General features: G+C 49.0%; 2 long non-coding RNA genes across 8 annotated transcripts; one reads left to right on the top strand and one right to left on the bottom strand.

The window, feature by feature from the left end:
• Positions 1-572: 572 nt before the first annotated feature.
• Positions 573-4,214, bottom strand: LOC106026275 (uncharacterized). 7 transcript variants are annotated; one of them, XR_010039303.1, is made up of 6 exons: positions 4,063-4,214; positions 3,375-3,422; positions 2,100-2,377; positions 1,290-1,417; positions 1,111-1,191; positions 573-766 (listed from the first exon to the last, which is right to left on the bottom strand). It is a non-coding gene; the product is annotated as an uncharacterized LOC106026275 (long non-coding RNA). The 7 variants fall into 7 exon arrangements; XR_002789812.2 differs by having other exon boundaries at positions 2,100-2,211; XR_010039306.1 differs by lacking the exon at positions 3,375-3,422 and having other exon boundaries at positions 2,100-2,373; positions 3,976-4,214.
• Positions 3,913-6,775, top strand: LOC106026276 (uncharacterized). The gene is made up of 3 exons (XR_001199888.2): positions 3,913-4,127; positions 5,492-5,562; positions 5,668-6,775. It is a non-coding gene; the product is annotated as an uncharacterized LOC106026276 (long non-coding RNA).
• The last annotated feature ends 11,201 nt before the right edge of the window (positions 6,776-17,976 follow it).

Raw genomic sequence — 17,976 nt, 5'->3', positions numbered from 1 at the left:
CAGATGAAACAGTCCAAAGCCAAATCTTAATAAATCATGTTCTGCAGTGTAGAAATAGGATTGCACATCATGACTAAGCTGGGTTTAATTTAAGAATGCAAGTTTGGTATTTTAGTCAGCTTTGCATCATGGTGAAAAAAATACCTGAGATAATCAGTTTAAAAGGAAGAAACGTTTACTCTGTCTCCTGGCTTCAGAGGCTTCAGTCCATGGCTGTTTGACCCTTCCGATTCGGGCCTGTGGTGGCCCAGAACATCATGATGGGAGTGCGTGGTAGAAGAAGCCCGTTCATCTCATGGCAGCCAGGAGGTAGAGTGAAAGAGACAGGAAGGGATCAGGGCCCCGCATCTCCTTCAAAGGCACACAGTCAGGGACCTAAATTCCGCTTCCTGGGACTCACCTCTCGAGGGTTCCATGGTCTCCCAATAGGACCCTGGGCTGGGAGCCAAGCCTCCAACCCATGTGATTTAGAAGACATGCAAACTACAGCAGCTGGTAAGCACTTGCAAAGTCAACCATTGTCAATTTAGTGCATTAATAGAATAAAGAAAGAAAATAACATGAACCCAGTAGACGCGGGGAAAACATTTATTACAACTCAACACCCATGCATGAGAAAGTCTTAGCACACCAGGGTGAACAGGAGTGGGGTCTTGGGTTGTCAGTGGACACCGGCAGAAAGCATCCAAGGTGAAATGTTTGAGATTGACGATAAACCAAGGACATCTACTATTGCTCCTCCACTGCACTGGCAGTCCTGCAGGTCCTGCCCAGAAACACAAAATGTAAGATTTAGAGGAGAAGAAACAAAACTGTTAATATTCACAAGTGATGTGATTGTACATACAGAAAATTACAGAGGAATTAGGATTCAGCTGAATTACTCATGTCAATAAGTAAGTTTAACATTTCTTGGTATGAGATTTATATCCAAAACTTCTAACCAACAGGAAAAGGGATAAGACTTAAAGATGTTGACAAAGAAGAATATTCCAGTGGCCAAGAAATACAGGACAAGGTGCCCAGCCCCACTGCTAATCACATGTTCGGCCTCACTAGTGATCAGCAAGTGCAAATCAGAAACATACTGAGCTCCAACACCACGTTCACCTGAGTAGCTAAATTAAGGTATGTCCGTGTCATGAACTGGTGAGGGCTGGCGGACAGTCTCCCCGTACCGGGTCCCAGGAACTGCAGGAAGAGGCGTGGCATTATCTACTAAGCCTTGCAGGTGCAGGCGTGCCTTCTTAGCCATCCCAATCCTACCAGGAAAGCATGGCTGTGTTTACCAAGTGACAGGCGCTGGGAACTTTGTGGCAGCATCATTCACAGTAACTTCAGACTGTAAACAGCCCAGCTGTCACCCACAATGGGATGGACTCAGTAAGATGCTGGTTTCATGGCACGAACTCTTGTACTGCAGCAAAAATCAAACCACAGCTCCATGAACATGGATGTCCCTCACAAGCATCATACTGAGCAAAAGAAAGCTCAAAAAAAAATACACTGTAGGACTCCACATATATAGGTTTCAGGAAACTGAAAGGGTAACTTAGAGTACTAAGGGCACCACACTCAGGATAGAAGAACAGAGAAGGAAGAGGCGCGGTATTCACTGAGTCATACATTTCTGATCTGCACAATTTGCTGCTGGTGTAGTTCACGGCAGAGGAGCACTGCGCCCTTTCTGAATTTTGAAGTGCAAAGTTATTTGAGTCTGTGATTGGTGCTTGGGCAGGGAGTGGTGACCCTAACTGCATAAGCAGCAGCGGCATGGCGGAAGGGAAGGGTGTTGAGGGTGCTGGGTGTTACGTTACCATGGTGATCAGAAGCCCCTTTCATTGATTGGAGCAGGGGGTCCTGGGTCAGTCCCCAGGCTCCTCCTTTGTTTTTAGAACACTGAACAGAAAAGGAAGGTCAGAGACAAAACGTTTCCAACACAGTTGAAAACTGAATCTGATCTAAAGGAAAAGCAGTGTTAGTGTGAGACAGCTTCACAGAGTCTGGTAGAGAACAGATTCTGAGTCAAGGCCACAACTCTCAAGGCAAAAGGCACACATTCTGCAAGTCGCTGAGCCGACCCTGCCCCAATCTCATACCTATAGGCACAGGAGCAGGTGGGCAGTCTACACTCGGGGCAATTCCTCCCAGGGGTTCCTTGCACGTGAGACGCACTTCAGATGCCAGGGAGGCAAGGTTCTTGCTGTAACCCTGGTGACGGGAGACTGGGGTGATCAAGGTGACTAAAGTCACAGGCAGCAGGGCCTCTGTTCTCTTGACCACGTATCATTACAGTGGCAGCTGTGGTCTGCGTGTGCGTGGCCCTTTGGAGCGTGGATGTTTGTCTGCATACATCATCATCTTTCTCTGATGCTGCCTTGTGGGGGAGGAGATGAGGTATTATTTCCCTCACCTGCTACACAGGTAAACCAAGGCTCAGGGAAATGAAGTGGTGCTGGCCAGGCTTACATCGATGGTGCAGGGTCAAGCCTACAGCTGTATGCTTAGGACTCCAGGTCCTTGAAGTTATTCCTAGGGGCTCTGGAAATTCTAACGGTGATTAAAGGATATCTTATATACATATGTACTCTGTTTTTAATTTTTATTTTGACACAGGCTCTTGCTAAGCTACTCAGTGGTGCAAGCTTGGCTCAAGCCTCGGTGGCTGAGTACTGGAATGACAGGTGTGTGTCACCAGATTTTTATATGCATGAAAGTATTGCATATAATAAAAGACAAAATCTCCCAGGGTCATTCCTGAAATCACAGACTCTTATCACCAGGTTCCTTGACAGATTGGTAAGTATTACTGAGTACCAAGCACGTATGTGCTCAGTGCTCTGGGTTAGGGAACTGAGTAAACAGACTCAGCCCCTGTCCTCTTGGAGTTGAGTCTTTGTTAAGAGACAACAAATGAGTCAGATGATAAGGAAAAAGAGGCCATCAGGGAGGGGGTGTTAGATGGCTGCTTCTCCCCAAAGCAGAGAACTCCAGAAACCTTGGACTTCCCCCAAGTTCTGGACGGCAGGAAGGAGGGCCGGTCCCTGGGAAACTGCTTTGAAAGTAGAGGCAACAAAAATTGTCATAAAGCACTTTTTCTTGATTCTGCTAAAACTGTAGTCCGAGCTTAAGAAGCTTGAGACCTGCATTTGATAAACCAGGGAGAAAATTCATAGAATTTGGATTCATAGAATCCAAACGCTTTTAATGTGTAAGAGCCCTCAAAACTGTTATCTTAGGTGTTGTCAAAAAAGAACTGCTTTTACAGACAAAACTGTCACCGTTCTAAATTTAGGACCTTGAACATGCTTTAAATAAAGAAAATAAACCTTACTGAGCAAAATGTCAACACTTGCAGTATTTGACTTTCTTACCCGGAGAGCACCGGCACTTTCTCAGCCTAAGGATCATGCAGCTGACACCTGGCCGAGGAATGCACGAAAGAAACAGCCCCATTTAAATTTTGCTTAAGAACAATTCAGTGCAGACCATCTTTGCTTTCAGCTACAATCTCCCAGCCCCAATCTTCCCTAATTGCATAATAAACCAGAGGGGGCGGGCTGCGTGTGCCTCATACTTGAGATTATTGCCACATCAGGTTTACAAGCTATAGCTTGTCTGCTAACGTAAAGCACATTCGGTTGTAAACTGAAGCTGTACGGAATGTTCTCTGGACTTAGAAACTCAGTGTACTTTGCTTCCTTCCTTCCCTTTTTAAAAAAACTATTGTAGAGCTTGTCTAAACAAATTCAGCACGGTCTCTAACCCCAGCTAATACTGGGGAATGATTAAGTTATGCGCTGTATTAAAGGAAGAGGGAATCTTATTTTAGTAAAAATTAACCAGACAGCCCCTCCCCCCAAGTCTTCTGCAATTGCCCATTGTGAAACAGCCCACAGTGGTAACAGCGGGGATTGTCACACTGTCCCTTTCCAGAAGAGGTGGGGCTCCTCCCCTCGGCCCCTTCCCCTCCACGCGCCTCCTGGTTTCGGCCGGCCCGTCCTCTCCTTGCACTGCCAGGGACTTGCACTTGCTGCCGCTCTGCCAACCACACCTACTCACGTGCTTTCCCAAAAGCAAAAGCTATTCATTTTCCCCAGCGATGGAAACAGCAGATTCTGGGTGAGGTGTGTCTTGGAGTCCCCTCTGTGGACCACTCCCAGGGGGAGGTTGGGTGGGGCTTCAGTATGGCCCAGCCGGTAGTCAGCACCCCGGCCTCCGGGAAAGAGTGCCCCCTGCTGGTGAATTGGGGCTTGGCCAGATCTGAGCAGGGGGCAGCTGCTCTCTAAGGATGGCCTTTGAGGCTAACCAGGGAGACAGTGGGCACACAGAGGTGACAGTCCTGGAATTGAGTCGGCACTAGTCAGGGGCTTCTCCCTGTCAGCCATGCACACAGGTTTATCTGCTCATCCCAGGGAGCCTTCGCCGCACCGCGGGTGTGTGTTACCCTTGTTTCAGCTGGGGGAAACTGTGGCTTCCTGACAGGTAGGAGACCAGGGGCATCTGCAGGCCCTGGGATGGAAGCTGCTATCCCAAGTCGCATCCAGTGGGATCTGCAGCAGCAAGGCCCCCCGTGCAGGGCTGAGACGGGGTGCAAGGAGAGACTGGGGGTAACGATCTCATGTACATGCCCACCTTCCTGGCCACAACCATGGATAGCAGAGAGTAGCTGGTGGCTTGGGCTTTCCCTGCAGCAGGTGACAATGTGCTTGTCCTGGCCTGAGTCCTCCTGGGTGTGATTAGGTACGGGTCTCCACTGGCCTTCTACAGGCTCCCTGCCAGCTTCCCCTCTGCCAGTGGATGGTGACGTGTGTGGATGCCATAACTGTGGCACCTGGAGGTTAGGAGATGACGCTTTGCAGAATGGGATGCGTTGGTCCAGTGGAGCTGAGTTGCAAACGCTGGGCTGGGCTGGAGAGTGGGCGAGCAGGAGGGGAGCCAAGAAGCCTGAGAGGGGCACGGAAGGATAGGGTGGAAGTTGAAGGACTGAGGTATCCCAGAAGTCCCCAAGTTGGCTTTTAAGAATCTGACGAAAAGACAGAGGAATGAAAGAAACAGAGTATCGGCTCTGTTCTGAATCCCTGGCCCCTGAACACACCTGCAGTATTTCTGGTTCAGACTCCCTGTGTAAACCTCCCTTCCCCTCTGCTGGGCCTTTGCTCTCTGTCATGGGTGGAACTGAGACCTCCCAGATTCATAAACTGGATGCAGGAGGTTTGGGAGAGGCCAGTCCACTGTGCCAGTGGAACACAGTTCCCTAGCCTTGCCATTGGGACCAATCAGAAAGCATGAAATAAAGCCGATTTCTGATTGGATAGCATAGAGCCCACGTCAGCTTGAGGATGGAGGGGGAAGTGGGTGGGGCTACAGACAATGGCTGCCCTTAACCTGTCCTGTGGCGTGGTTGGGTGTCACCCTGCTTGGCCTGCTTCTTTTCATACTGTTAACAAATGTAGAACCTCACTACTTTTCCTCTGTGTTTTTTGTCCAGTTCTCTGGGACACCAAGAACCTGGGAAGAATCTCTAGAAGTTGCCCATAGCACCCCAGATGCCAGTACCAGGTTGAATTCTAACTTAGGCATTTAAGAATGTGATTCTGTAAAGGTGTGAGCAAGGGAGCCGGGGTCTAAGGGTGGATCCTAACCAGCACGACTGTGTCCTCACAGGAAGCAGAGGTCAGGACACAGGCATACTCACAAGACAACTCTGAGGACCCAGGGAGAAGATGCCCTCTGCAAGCCAAGGAGCGAGGGCCCTCCTAGATCCTGGCTCTTGGACTTCCAGCCTCCACAACTGTGAGACCATCAATGTCTGCACCCCCAAACCAGCAGTGGTTTGTTACTGTGGCCCAGCAGAGTTATGACCTGGTTCTTATTCTGCTCTAACCACATGGTTTCTCAGCCATTCCCAGACAGCCAGGCACACTCCTGCCCCAGGACCTTGGCACAGGCTGTCCCCTGCCTGGCTGCTTACAGCTCTGGCCCTGCCTGCTTCAGGTCATTCTCAGATACCTTGCCCTTCCCCAATGCCTTCCTTGGTCCCAATCTCTGCTCCTTCCTGACTTCTTGGCATCTTGTCTGTCTTCTTTTGTTACTGTCTTCTTCTCACCAGATGTGGCCTCTACAGGCAGTTTTGTTTGCATCCCGGGAGGGGAACAGGGCTGAACCATCTCATCACTGCATCATTTTTTGTTGCTGAATGAAGGAACAAATGAATGGAGTGAGCTGCTCGGGCCGTGGATTAACTCCTTCCTCACAAGCAAGCATCCTTGTCATCTCCTGGGAGGAAATAAAGGTTAAGTGAGGAGCCCAAGGTGACACCTGCCGTTGGCATGAGAATATGGATGAGCATCCCAGCAACCTGACCCTGCACGTTGGTCCTGAATCCCCTCTGTCCCTGGGCCAAGGAGGGGGGGCCTGTGCACTGCCATGTATGGAAAATCAGCCAAAGTAGCCCCTGGGTGGATCTTGGGCTCCCTGGTTTGGAAAAGCAAAGATCCTTCCTGCACTTCAAAAGGAGGCCATAGCTCCCAGTGGATATGCATATACCCAGTTACCGATTAATGGGAAGGAATTGGTATGTGTGTGTTTAAAAATGAGTTGTTTTATGTGTGGTGGTGATGCTGAGTATTTCTGAGTGTGCAGACAATCAGCCTTGGGAATGCTTTCAGAACCAGGAAACTACAATGCACACTATTTGAAAACATGATGGGATTTTTCTGAACGCCAAATTTGGTTGTTTCTGAAGTCAATAAATACTGTGTTTTGTACAGAACTAAGTAGATAGTTTTGTTTTTATAGTTTTCAGCCTTCGAGGGAAGACCACATTCCTTCATCTAAAGTATGTTTTTGTATTTTGTGAGTAGCTTGTGACCAAGCCCAGTGGCTGAGTGGACCCTAGGTGGGGACATAGAGGGTTATCGTGGGGAGAGGCCAGACCACCCGGCTCTGACCCTCACACCAAGTCTTTCTGGTGACTGAGGGAGGGATCCACTCTCTGTGTCTCAGTTTCTTCAGCACATTGATGGAAACACTGCTTTCTCCTCCCTGTGGGAGCTGTGACAGGAGGATACAGAGGGTGACAAGCAAGCAGGTGCTCTACACACGGAATGCTCAAAGCTGGATACAGGGAACCAGGAGCAGCTTGAGTGGTGCACGTGGTTCAGGGGTGTTAGAAAGAAATGGAGCCCAGAACCGGAAATAGGGAGGCAGGAAGCTGGGTATAGAAGCCTGGCTGTGAGGAAGGAGGGTGCAGGAGAGAGAGACTACTTCCGGAGATGGGAGCCACCCCAAGGCGGGCGGCCAAATAGCAACCACCAAGATAGGAACATGGGAGGGGATGCTCTGGTCTTGTATCCAGGTCTGCTGTGGAGGAAATGAACCCATTTCAAGTGTACAGATGTTTAGCTTAGAGGGCAGTTTGCGAAAGTCACAGGACCATGAAAATTATCATGCCATTTGGTATGGTGGTGTAGGACTGTAATCTCAAAAATCTCTGGGAGGCCGAGGCAGGAGGATTTCTCTAGCCCAACTGGAGCAAGCTAACAACTTGGTGAGACCTTGTCGCAAAATGAAAAATAAAAGAATGGCTGGGATGCAGCTCAGTGTGAAGAGCTTGGGTTCAATGCCCAGTATCAGAAAAAAGTCATGCAAGCTGAAACTATGCAAAATGACCTCAGTAATCTGTGGGAAATGTTACAATCGTTTTGTGACCTTGAAAACATTGGGTCGTGACACTGAAACTTGTCATAAAAATTGTTTTAATGTCAGTTGTAAACAGGAAAATGTAAAAATTGTAAAATTAATGTCTTTTATATGCTGTAATTTCAGCACTGGAAATGCTGGAGATTAAAGCATTTTGTGTTTTCTTTGTAAAGAGCTCAGTGCGAGTGCTCTGAGTAGCTCACCCGCTCTTCTCCTGGGTAACTCGCACCCCTACCCTGGCCTCTGCTCCAGCCTTGGGGACGGAGCTCCTTTCTAGCTTGGGACAGCTCCTGCATTGTCTCCTTTGTGCTGTCAGTGTGGCAAAATCATTCAGTGTGAGCCTGGTGGCCGATGCCACCCTTCCTGCAACGGCCATTCCTGGGCTGAGTCAGTCACCCTTGCTTGGCTCCTTGGGCGGCACACCTGCACATGTGTTCCAAACCACGGCAACGTCACGTCCCCAAGGTCAGCTAGCTCTTCTGGGCTCCATGTGTGAGAGGGGATCAAAAAAACAGCAGAGGGGCAGGGATATAGCTCAGCGGCACAAGCATACGCCTGGCAAGCACCAGGTTTGATTCCAATACTAAAAAAAAAAGAAAAAAAAAAAAAACCCCACAGCAGATGTTTAAACTGAAAATAAAATTTTATAGTAAAAGATGCTTTGCCATGAATCCCTCTCAGTGTCTTCTTCCTCCTTGCTTCCAACATACTCATCCCACTATCCTGGCCACTTCCTGCAGCAGCTCCAGAGTCCTCTTTCCTGAGGGTCTTTAGTTGCGCTGTCCTGCTTGGCTCAATGTTCAATTCAAAATGCTTCCCTTTCGCGATCATTCTCACTTTGGGGAAAAGCCAGAAACCGCACAGCGCCCGATCCAGGGACTAAGGTGGCGGAGGACACGGTGTCGTGCTTTTAAGAGCTGTCTTTCTCTTGGATTGTATGCCGAGGCAGCATTCACTGTCTTTTTGATCACAGCTCATACGGACATTCAGGAAAGAGGACTGCAGAGCTGCTTGGGAAAGCGGCAAGCAGGATGAATGCGTGTGCTCAAAGATAGGGAAGGAATCTGAGGAGGATTCACGGTAACGTAAATTTTCTTTGAACATTGAGCACGTGTTTTGATCAGACCTCACACAGCTCATTTGAATTTCACTGTCAGCCTTATTGCTTTTATCTTTCTTTGCTGTGCTGTCATTATTTTAGCCATGCGCCCCAGGTCCCGCCTTTGTTTTCTGTAGACCCTTGCGGGCTTTGCCCAGGAGAGACCCAGGAAACAGGACCTAGCGCTGCAAACCCAATCAGCACAGGCAGCATGAAAGCCGCGACGTGATTGGCCACTGATCCGAGAGCACCTGTTACCTCGGCGGGGATTTGCTAACTACAACAGCAAGCTGCGGAATTGTTTTCTCTATTACAAGCAGTTAGAGAGCTGGCCAGTTCAGATATAGCGCGCGAGACTGAATTCTGCAAAAACAGGAAGGAAGGGAGGACTGCGTGCACGCCTTCTCTATGTGGCTCTGAGGATAAAAATTAAGGGCTTCTCGGCTGGCTTGGTGGTGCCCTCCTGTCATCGCAGCACTGGTTGGATCACTTTGGACATTACTCAAACTCTGAAGCCTCCATTGCCTCTTCTGGGGCACAGAGATAGAGTGGGTGATACCGACCTAGCATCCCCATGTGGTTCCGCGGGTAATGTACCGAAGTGTTCACCACAGCGCCTGTTGATACCTGGAAACATCTATGACTGCGCGAGCCGTCATTTTGTTGCAATAGCCAAGCTTGGGTATTTCCTGAGCGCTGCAAAGTGCCGAGTGTGGTACACACTTCATCTAATTCCCTATCAATTCTACAAGCGGGTTCTATTAACTCCTTACAGAGGCAGAGGCCGAGGTTTACAGGGAGATTTTAGTTTGGAGACATTTCTCAGGGTTCGTGTAAATTCAGGTGACCACACTGGACCCATGTGCATCTGACTCCAGAATAGTCACTTTCGATCAGTTGGTTCTCTGGGCTCAGTCGTCAGGCTGTAGGCAGAGCTGGCTGATAACTACTCTTGATGGCTGTGCGAAGTGTCAGGTCATCTTGTAACTGGCTCACTGTTGCCACCAAATGAAACCTGATGAACCTCACCACCCCCATCCACCCCCATCCTGAAAAGTAGATTTCTACTCCCTTGTTTATTCTTCAGGGTTTATATAAATAAGCTGATACAGGTTGCACCATCTTATCACAAAATCCTGAGCTCGTCTGCTTAAAACGGTGGAAATAACTTAGCTGTGTAGTAATTTCCAGTCAGCTTCAGATTAAATTGTTTTTCGCTCTCCTGGGAGGTGTAGCACTCCTCCTGGGGAATCACTGGGTTCGGCTTTCTGATTTGATTTGGGCAGAGTGGGAGTGAGGGCTCTTTTCTCCATCCACAGCAGAGCCCTTGGTGCACTTGGGGGTGTTCAGGTTCGGAGTAGTGGTTTTAATCAGTCACTTTACCTAATTGTATTGCCTCTTCACTAATAAGAAAAATCTTACCGTAATGGGCTAAATCTTTCTAAATTATTTTCTGGTTTTAATTGTGCCGGTTCCCACAAGCACCTAATTCAATTACAAGATTGTAATGCTTTTCTGTGAAAAACCTGCCTGCACACTAGGAATGCAGGGTTTCACATGGGTAGAGGAGGAAAAAAGTATGCTCATGTATTTTCTGGAGTAAAGAGAAACGCACCATCCAGGGCTCCGCTGTCCAGGCTGTTGGAAGGTGTGGGATGGGAGGAGGCTGAGAAAGACCCTGGCTCTGTCCTGAGTGCTGGTAAGGCGCTGGTAGAAGATGTGAGCTGTCAGGGCTGAGAAGGGTCCCCTGCTGCGGTGATGGTAGACCTGTGCGGGACTCAGGAAACCTGTGCTCCTGAACAATTAATGCCTGGGAGTGCACAGTAAGTACTCATTTTTGAAACATCTTTAAAATGCAAAATACCACATGCCAAAAAAAGGAGGTGGGGAGCAGAAAGAAAAGGAAATTTTCTTTCCCCTGGAATGGGAGAAATACAAATCTTCTTATGGTAGGAAGGTTTTATCTCTGAGATGCCCTGGCAGGACAGAGCTCCAACCAGTGTGACTCAGTGACCCCGTGTGCCTCTGGTCCAATGCATCCATATGCCCATATGTCCATAGCCACTGGGGTTGGCTCAAGGCCTGTGGGAATGGTGGGTGCACCCACTGGCTTCTCGCTGGGAAAGTAGGAAGCTGTCCATTCTCCTCCCTGGCTTTGCCCAGTGTGTGCTTTGAAAGACACGATCTGCAGAAAAACAGCAAAAAAAAGAAATCTGGAAGAAAGAAGTGAGATTAGCCCATGTTTTTTCTCCTTCTCTGCATTTTCTGGTTCAAAAATCTGTTGTCATGATGACCACACATCATTGCATGTGCGTGGAGGTCAGAGGGACACAGAGAGCGGGAAGGGACATCATAGTAAGATGGCTGTTGATCATGATGTCAACAGTTTGGGCTGAAATAAATTTGAGAAGGAGAAAGTCTCCTGAAACAGGAAACTGCAGGAGGAATAATAGATTCTGCGCTCTTCCGAGTCAGGCGAGGAACCAGGCAGCGTCATAGTTTTTATTCCTGTCTCCCCAAGGCAGCATCCTTAGAAGTATTCCTAAAAGCTCTGTTCCTCAGCAAAACCATCTGCAAATGCGACCCATGAGAGAAATTTTTATGGAGTGACACCTTTATGGACTAGTTTTGAAAATGCTCACTGAATCTTAGCATGCCAGAGATGCTGTACAAAACAGGATATTTGAGAAGGTACCGTCTTTGTGTTCTACTTCTTACTGTCCAGCTAAGGACCAGAAAGTGGACCTTAGAGTCCAGGGCTCAGGGCCAACACTGTCACCATGATGCGGAGAGGTGCAGGTTCAGGTCAAGGGCGCTAAGAAGTCCTGTGGTCAAGAAATGAAACAAATTCTTTCTAATCCTGCCGAACCTTTCTCTTTACATCTGCCTCCCACACCAGGGAAGGACCCGCTGTCCCTTATCAACCCAGCAGTGCAACCACAGCAGAGCATCTGCTTCCCTAAAGCAAGTCTGGAAGCCCTCATCGTTGGAGACTTTGGGGCCACGTCACTCTGCAGCACGGAGAAGCTGAGTGGCCTGCTTTCCCCTTTCTTCTCCATGTTTTCCTCATGACTTCGTCTTCGGTGGCCGCAACAGAAGCCAGACAGCTTTGCTCCTGCGGGGGATTAGACACGGTCACCTACAGGGCTGGTGCCCGCCCGTGGCAGAATGAACGACGTTGCAAGTTCGCCAGGGGGGTTCTCTGTGCAGGGGTTAGGGCAGACCAAGGGGCCCTGGAGCCTGGACCTTGTGGATAGAGGCAGCTCTGCTCTTTCCTGCACTTGCTACACAGATCCTGTCTGCCTTGGGGATGTCGTCTTGTGTCCCTACCCCATAGTGACCTCTGGGTTGGGATCCACCGTGCCCTGGCCAAGTCCTTCCGGAACTGTCAGCTTCTCCCTCCTCGTGCCCCCTCTTAATGCCTCTTCCCTTGCTCAGTGCATGCCCCTTCCCTCCACCCTGTGCTCCTCCGTTTCCTGTTTCCTGCTTCCGAGTCCCCTCCTGGAGAACAGCTGTTGGTTCTATTGTGTCGCCATTGGGAATTCAGACTCCTGCCCCAGCCACATGACGTTCCTTGGGCCTTCAATGGTTGTGGGCTTTCAGCAGGTAGCAGAGGACTCAGCAGGACAGAGAGACCTGTGAGACGCCTGTTCGCTTATTCCCCAGTACTCACTGCATCGATGGGTGACAAGGTTCTTCTGTCACCAGGGGTGTCAAGAAGAGGCTGAAAACCCCAAGAGGAGGATTTGGGGCTGCAGGTGGCAGTGCCGCATTGCTGGGGGTGTGGTCAGTGGGCTCCTCTGTGTTCTGTGACTGGTACAGCCTGGCGGGACACCAAGAAGGAAGAGTCCATCCTGGGCACAGGAGGTGGACAAAAGCAGCTCCCCCACCCCCACGTCCCGCTGCTCCAGCACTGCCGTGCCCGAGGAGCCTCTGCTCTGACAACTGTCTCTCCCTGTCTCAGGCGAGGGATTCGGGGCCCGAAGCACGAGGGATATCCTTGGAGCCCAAGCCTCGGAGACTCACGGCCATTCTGTGGCTCTTGGGGTCTAGCTTCAGGGCCCCAAACCCACTTAAAGAAAGACACATTGTACTCAACCCTGGTGCTTCCTGGCAGTTTTAACGTGTTTATTAGGACACAAGGGAAGAAGGAAACAATCAAAGAAGGAAAGAAGGAGGGAAGGAAGGAAGGAAGGGCGGGAGGGAGAAGGAAAGGAGAGAGCAGAAGCGGAAGGGCTGGAGGTGGGGAGAAGGAAGTTAGGAGGAGGCAGGAGGAAAGAGGTCTTGTCATCCATCTCTTTGTGCGCCCTCTTGGGAGCCACGCAGGACTATTTGTGCCATTCCTGCCTCCCCCGGGCAGATCCTCCGTGCCGCCAGCCTGCAGAGGAGTGGGAGCCTTCCTGTTTTCCCTGGAAGACTGGGAGACAGGAGCCATCCCTTGGCACAGTCTGAAAGGTCACGGGGAAGCAATCTGGAGGAAAAGAAAGCCTCTGATGCAAATAGATGAAGTCCAGCGGATTCCTTCAGAAACCACCGCTTGGTGAAGCTGGCTACTGGCCGGTGAGTGCCGCTTCATGAGATAGATGGGCGAGCAGAGCCCAGAGGGAAGCCAGGAGAACAAAGTTCTAGGTCAAGGTTCTGCTGAACCAAGGAGGGCGGAGTGGCCTGCTGTCAAAGAGCTGGGCATTCTCCATCCTCAAAGCGCATGGTCTCACGGTGCGGCTTGTTTTGGGTCTAATGCTGGCACACAGAATGGTATGGATTTCCCAGAACCTTTCACAAGCTTGGCTTGCTGGGCTCCGCCTCCAACACCGTCCAAATGCCCGTCCACCCTAGTTCACCGCCATCGAGACTTCCAAGAACTCCCTGCCTGGTGTTTACTGTCTCCAAAGAGGCTTTGTTGCCAGCTGATGCTGGATGGCTCCCCGTGGCCTTGATGGCCTGTTTCCTTGGATCTAAACATTTGTAGTGTTGGTTGTTTTTTTTTTTTTTAACCACAGACTCCTGGACTGAGCATGCCTTTGAAAGAAGGATTTGCCAAATGCTTCAAGCATCATTGGTGATCGGTGCATGGAAGATGGCCAGCAGACATTCCCTGAGTGAGGATGTCAGCATGGCAGTGTGTGGAGGCCGACGGCCTTGACAAATGGGGTCTTGTGCCAGTGGGCAGCAATTCTCTCTCCAGGGCTTTGCGTGCTGTGCTCAAGACGTTAAATCAAATGCATTTTTAGGTGAAGAACTCGCTTTTCCACCTTTCGGCTTCAGTTCAGAACTCTGGTCCTGCAGAAACCAGAAAATGGAATCAACCTTGGAACGTATGAGTCTTAAAAGGAAAGTCAGTCTTCATTGTTTGCAAAGCCAGCTTTCTGGCAGGCAATCCAAGGAGCACTTTAAAAAGAAGGCTTTGAAGGACACTAAGGGTGTTTTGTCCTTTGTGGTTCTTTAGAAGGTAAATCTGGACTTGTGTTTCCAGAAATCACTTTCAACAAACTATTTGGAAGGAACAATATTTTAGAAAAATTCGAAAGAAGCCATAAAAATGTTACATTGTTTAGATAGTATTTTGGGCTATAAAAAAACCTAAATCCACAATATGTGTGAGTTTATATATTCTAGAGTAGACACCATAGTTTTGTTGAATTATTTGTCTGATGAAATTAAATTAATTAAAAATAACTTTTTTCTCATTTAAAGTGATACAAAGTTAAATTCTTCAAAAAAACTTTTTGTGTTTTTTTCTTTTGATTTCCAAGGTTTGTGTTCATGAAAAGGCAGCACAGGAGTTAAAAACATCCTAGAATCAAATGCATCTTAAAATTCTGGCCACTCCGCCTCCTCAGGGTACAGCTCTGGGCAAGGTTTTTATCCTCCTGCTCCCTCAGTTTTCCCCCATCTGAAAAATGGGAGCAGGAAGGTTGCCTGTGCACTATGAGTTTTTGTGAGGCGAACATGAACGGAGGGACACTGCCACAGCGTTTGTTTGTACCGGTGATTCCTGTTGAGATGTAACCTCCGCTGGGCAGTGTTAGAGGTTGCTGGGAATGGACGGGGCTCAAGGACAGAGCGGGATGTGCGCACTAGGGAAGGACTGGCTTCCACCTCGACCCAGCTTTCCAGCCTGCAGATGCGTGAGCCATGCCTCTGTGTTCGCTGCAAATTACTCAGTCTGTTACAGTAGCACCAAACCAGACAAAGGCATTCAATAAATAGATCTGTGTGGTTCCGAGGGTTCATGTGCAATCAGCCTTGTGGCAAATCAGGCAAATCTAAGACAGTGCAAGGCAGAAAGCTAGCTTACCATTTCCACCCCGCCCCACAGCCACAAATAGAATTTGACCTTCAGCCTTTTTCTATCCATTTTTTCACCTTTCATGCAAATATTCATGCTTTTTTTTTTTTTGCTTAACACACCAGAAGCATTCATTTGTAATTGAATTATTTTTAAACATCCTCTACCCTTTCCACAATTTTCATAACCAGTTCCTTTTTCATTGGACAGACAGGGTGTTTCCAAGAACATCAAAGACACATTTTAAAAATCTTAACTGCTCTGCCCTCATTGTGTGGAATTTCTCCAAAGCCCAGAGCCAGTTTACCTTCTGGGCTCAGGCAGTAACACATGTCTGAAACACTGCATAGAACCTGGCATTTTACACACGGCTGCTGAGGCACCATGGAAAAGCAACTCTTTAACTGTTGAGAAAAAAAGTTTGAGGCAGAAATAGCAGTGCAGTAAAATACATTCAGTGAGCACCGCCTGTGTTCCAAGCATGGCTCTATTCCCGATATTCACCACTCACAGCCACCTCCAGAGCCATAGCTCTCTTAGGATCCCCATCTTACAGAAGAGGAAACTGCGGCCCTGAAGAACTAGATGGGTCAGCGCTCATGGTAATGCGGGAAGATCGATGCCCCCTCCAGGACTCTCTCTCTCAGCCACTTCACTGTTTGGTGAAGGGTGTTACATCAGGAATGCTCTACCCCCGTTTTTCTTTCCTTATTCTTTGTTGGGAAGACAGCAGAAAGATGAAGTAAACATTGATAAGTGGATACTTGCTTCCTGAGCCTAACAGCCAGAGCTCAGATGGTTTTTCTCATGACGATCTATTTAGGCATTAGTGTTTTGGACTCTCCTGAGAGCTGGATCAAAATATCAGTGGTTTGCCTCCCCCTTTATTTTAAAGTGGGCTATGGAACTTTGGAGAGAATGACCACATTTTTTCTGAAAGCAGCATTCTTTTTTTACACACCAGGACAGTTTCACAGACGTGTGCATCTGCTGGGAAGGGTGTGTGGCTGGAAGAAACAGGAAGGTCCACTGACAGTTCGCGTAGGTGTTTCCCGATCAGCTTCCTAAGGTCATCTGAGCACGAGTCCCATTTTTCTTTCCAAATAGCACAGTTAGCAGTTATGGGTGCAGCGTCTATACGCACTCTCAGGGCTCCGGAGAAGCTGAATGAGGGCAGGAGGGGCCACGTGGGGAAGAGTTAAAACAGGGAACACCTTACCTTTTGGGAGGGCTTAGCTTTCTGCTCTAGCTGGAGAGAAAAGCTTGGCTTCTTCCATAGCAGTGAGAGCTTGAGTGTCAGAAATGTGAGTTGCAGAGAATTTTCCAGGGACTAATACAAAATGAAACAGAAAATTAGGAAATGAAATGACAGAGGGTCCGCTCGTGTCTCCTGCTGCAAGGTCTGACCTGCACTATTTCTCGAGCCTGGATGGGTGTGTGCGGTTCTTCCTCTGGTCGTTTCCTGGTTTAACTCCTAAAAGTGGTTATTTTCTGAGAATGACTCTTGCTAGGGGCTATTTAGGAATTGGGAACGAATCCAACTCTACATGTCTCTAGATAGCTTTATTTCCTAGAAGGCAAAGGTGCAGAACACGATTTATGGTATTAAAAAGATTAGATATTTGCCTTTTAAGTTTGGGGTTTCAGATAGTTCCATTTTAGGTCTTTCATGGAGAAATATGTGGCCTTCAGCAAAATGTACTTGGCCTATCTTTCAGAACTTCCTTCCTGAAAGCCAGTGTTTGCCTCTCTGGCCCTAAGTTACTTTTTCAAGTTTATTTAAACAAAAAACGATACCCAGGTCTGGCGGTGCAGTCTGCAATCCCAGCACTCTGGGAGGCTGAGGCAGGAAGATCACCATTGGGAGTCCAGCCTCAGTGAGAGCTTGTCCCATAAAAATAAAAAATAAAAACGGGCTGAGGATGGAGCTCAGGGTGCAGGTCGTGAGTTTAATCTCCAGTACTCCCTCCCTCCATAAATAAACAGGAAGGGCAAGCCCTGTGTTTAAACAGTGGCCCAGTGGACAGAAGATCTTTTGCTTGCAAAGCTGACCCTGATTTGGTGAAGCAGTAAGACACGGGGGAAAGCCTGGGTCCGTCCCTAAATCATACAGGCGGGAGCGGGAGAGACTGTAGCACACAGGCCCAGGAGGCTCACCGAGGCCCGGTCTGTGATCAGCTCGGGCGCTGCCTCTGCCCTGCAGCGCTGGGCCGTCCTGCGCTGGCCCCGGGGGCCTGGCTTCCTGCAGCCCGACACGGCGCCCTGGGCCGAGCCTCCTGGTCTCCCAGCTTTGAGCCCTTTCCCCAGCTCGGGCATCTCGGCAGGGCGGACTCGCGCAGCAGAGACCCCGGCTCCCCGGTGCCCCGGGCCTCACCACGCGGTGCAACTTTGGACCCGCGCGTACCCAGCGCCTCGGTCCGCTCGGTCCGGCCCATTTGCCTCTAGCGCCACCGCCTGGGCAGAGCGGGAACAGCCGGGCGCGGAGGGCGAGCAGAACCCAGGCGCGATTTCTCCTTTCATCATCCCGTTCTCCCTTTTCTGTCCAGAGACAATGCTTAAATTTACCCATGCGAGTTAAATGCAATGTGCACATCTCCCCTGCAATCTTTGGGTTAAAAGATACCGAAACGGCCTCCACTTAAAAAAAAACCCAAGCAAAAACACAACACAACACAACAAAACAAAAAACACATAAACCGTGTCTTTTTATAAAAGAGCTGGATATAATGCTCTTTGGTGACATAAAAATACAGTCGCAGAACCAGGCAACAAATAGTCTTTTCTCATCCACTTTTTGTTTTTGTTTCTATTTTGTTTGTTTGGAATTTTTGAGGTAAGATCTCTCTAGCCGGGAGCCCAAGCTGGCCTTGAATTGGACATGATC

This window comes from Cavia porcellus, unplaced genomic scaffold (genome assembly GCF_034190915.1).
Source record: "Cavia porcellus strain 051 isolate PalLab524CR breed Dunkin Hartley unplaced genomic scaffold, mCavPor4.1 scaffold_15, whole genome shotgun sequence".
NCBI classification, from domain to species: Eukaryota; Metazoa; Chordata; class Mammalia; order Rodentia; family Caviidae; genus Cavia; species Cavia porcellus.
Note: the sequence above shows the minus strand (reverse complement) of the source record. Positions and strands in the feature narration are given on the sequence as shown.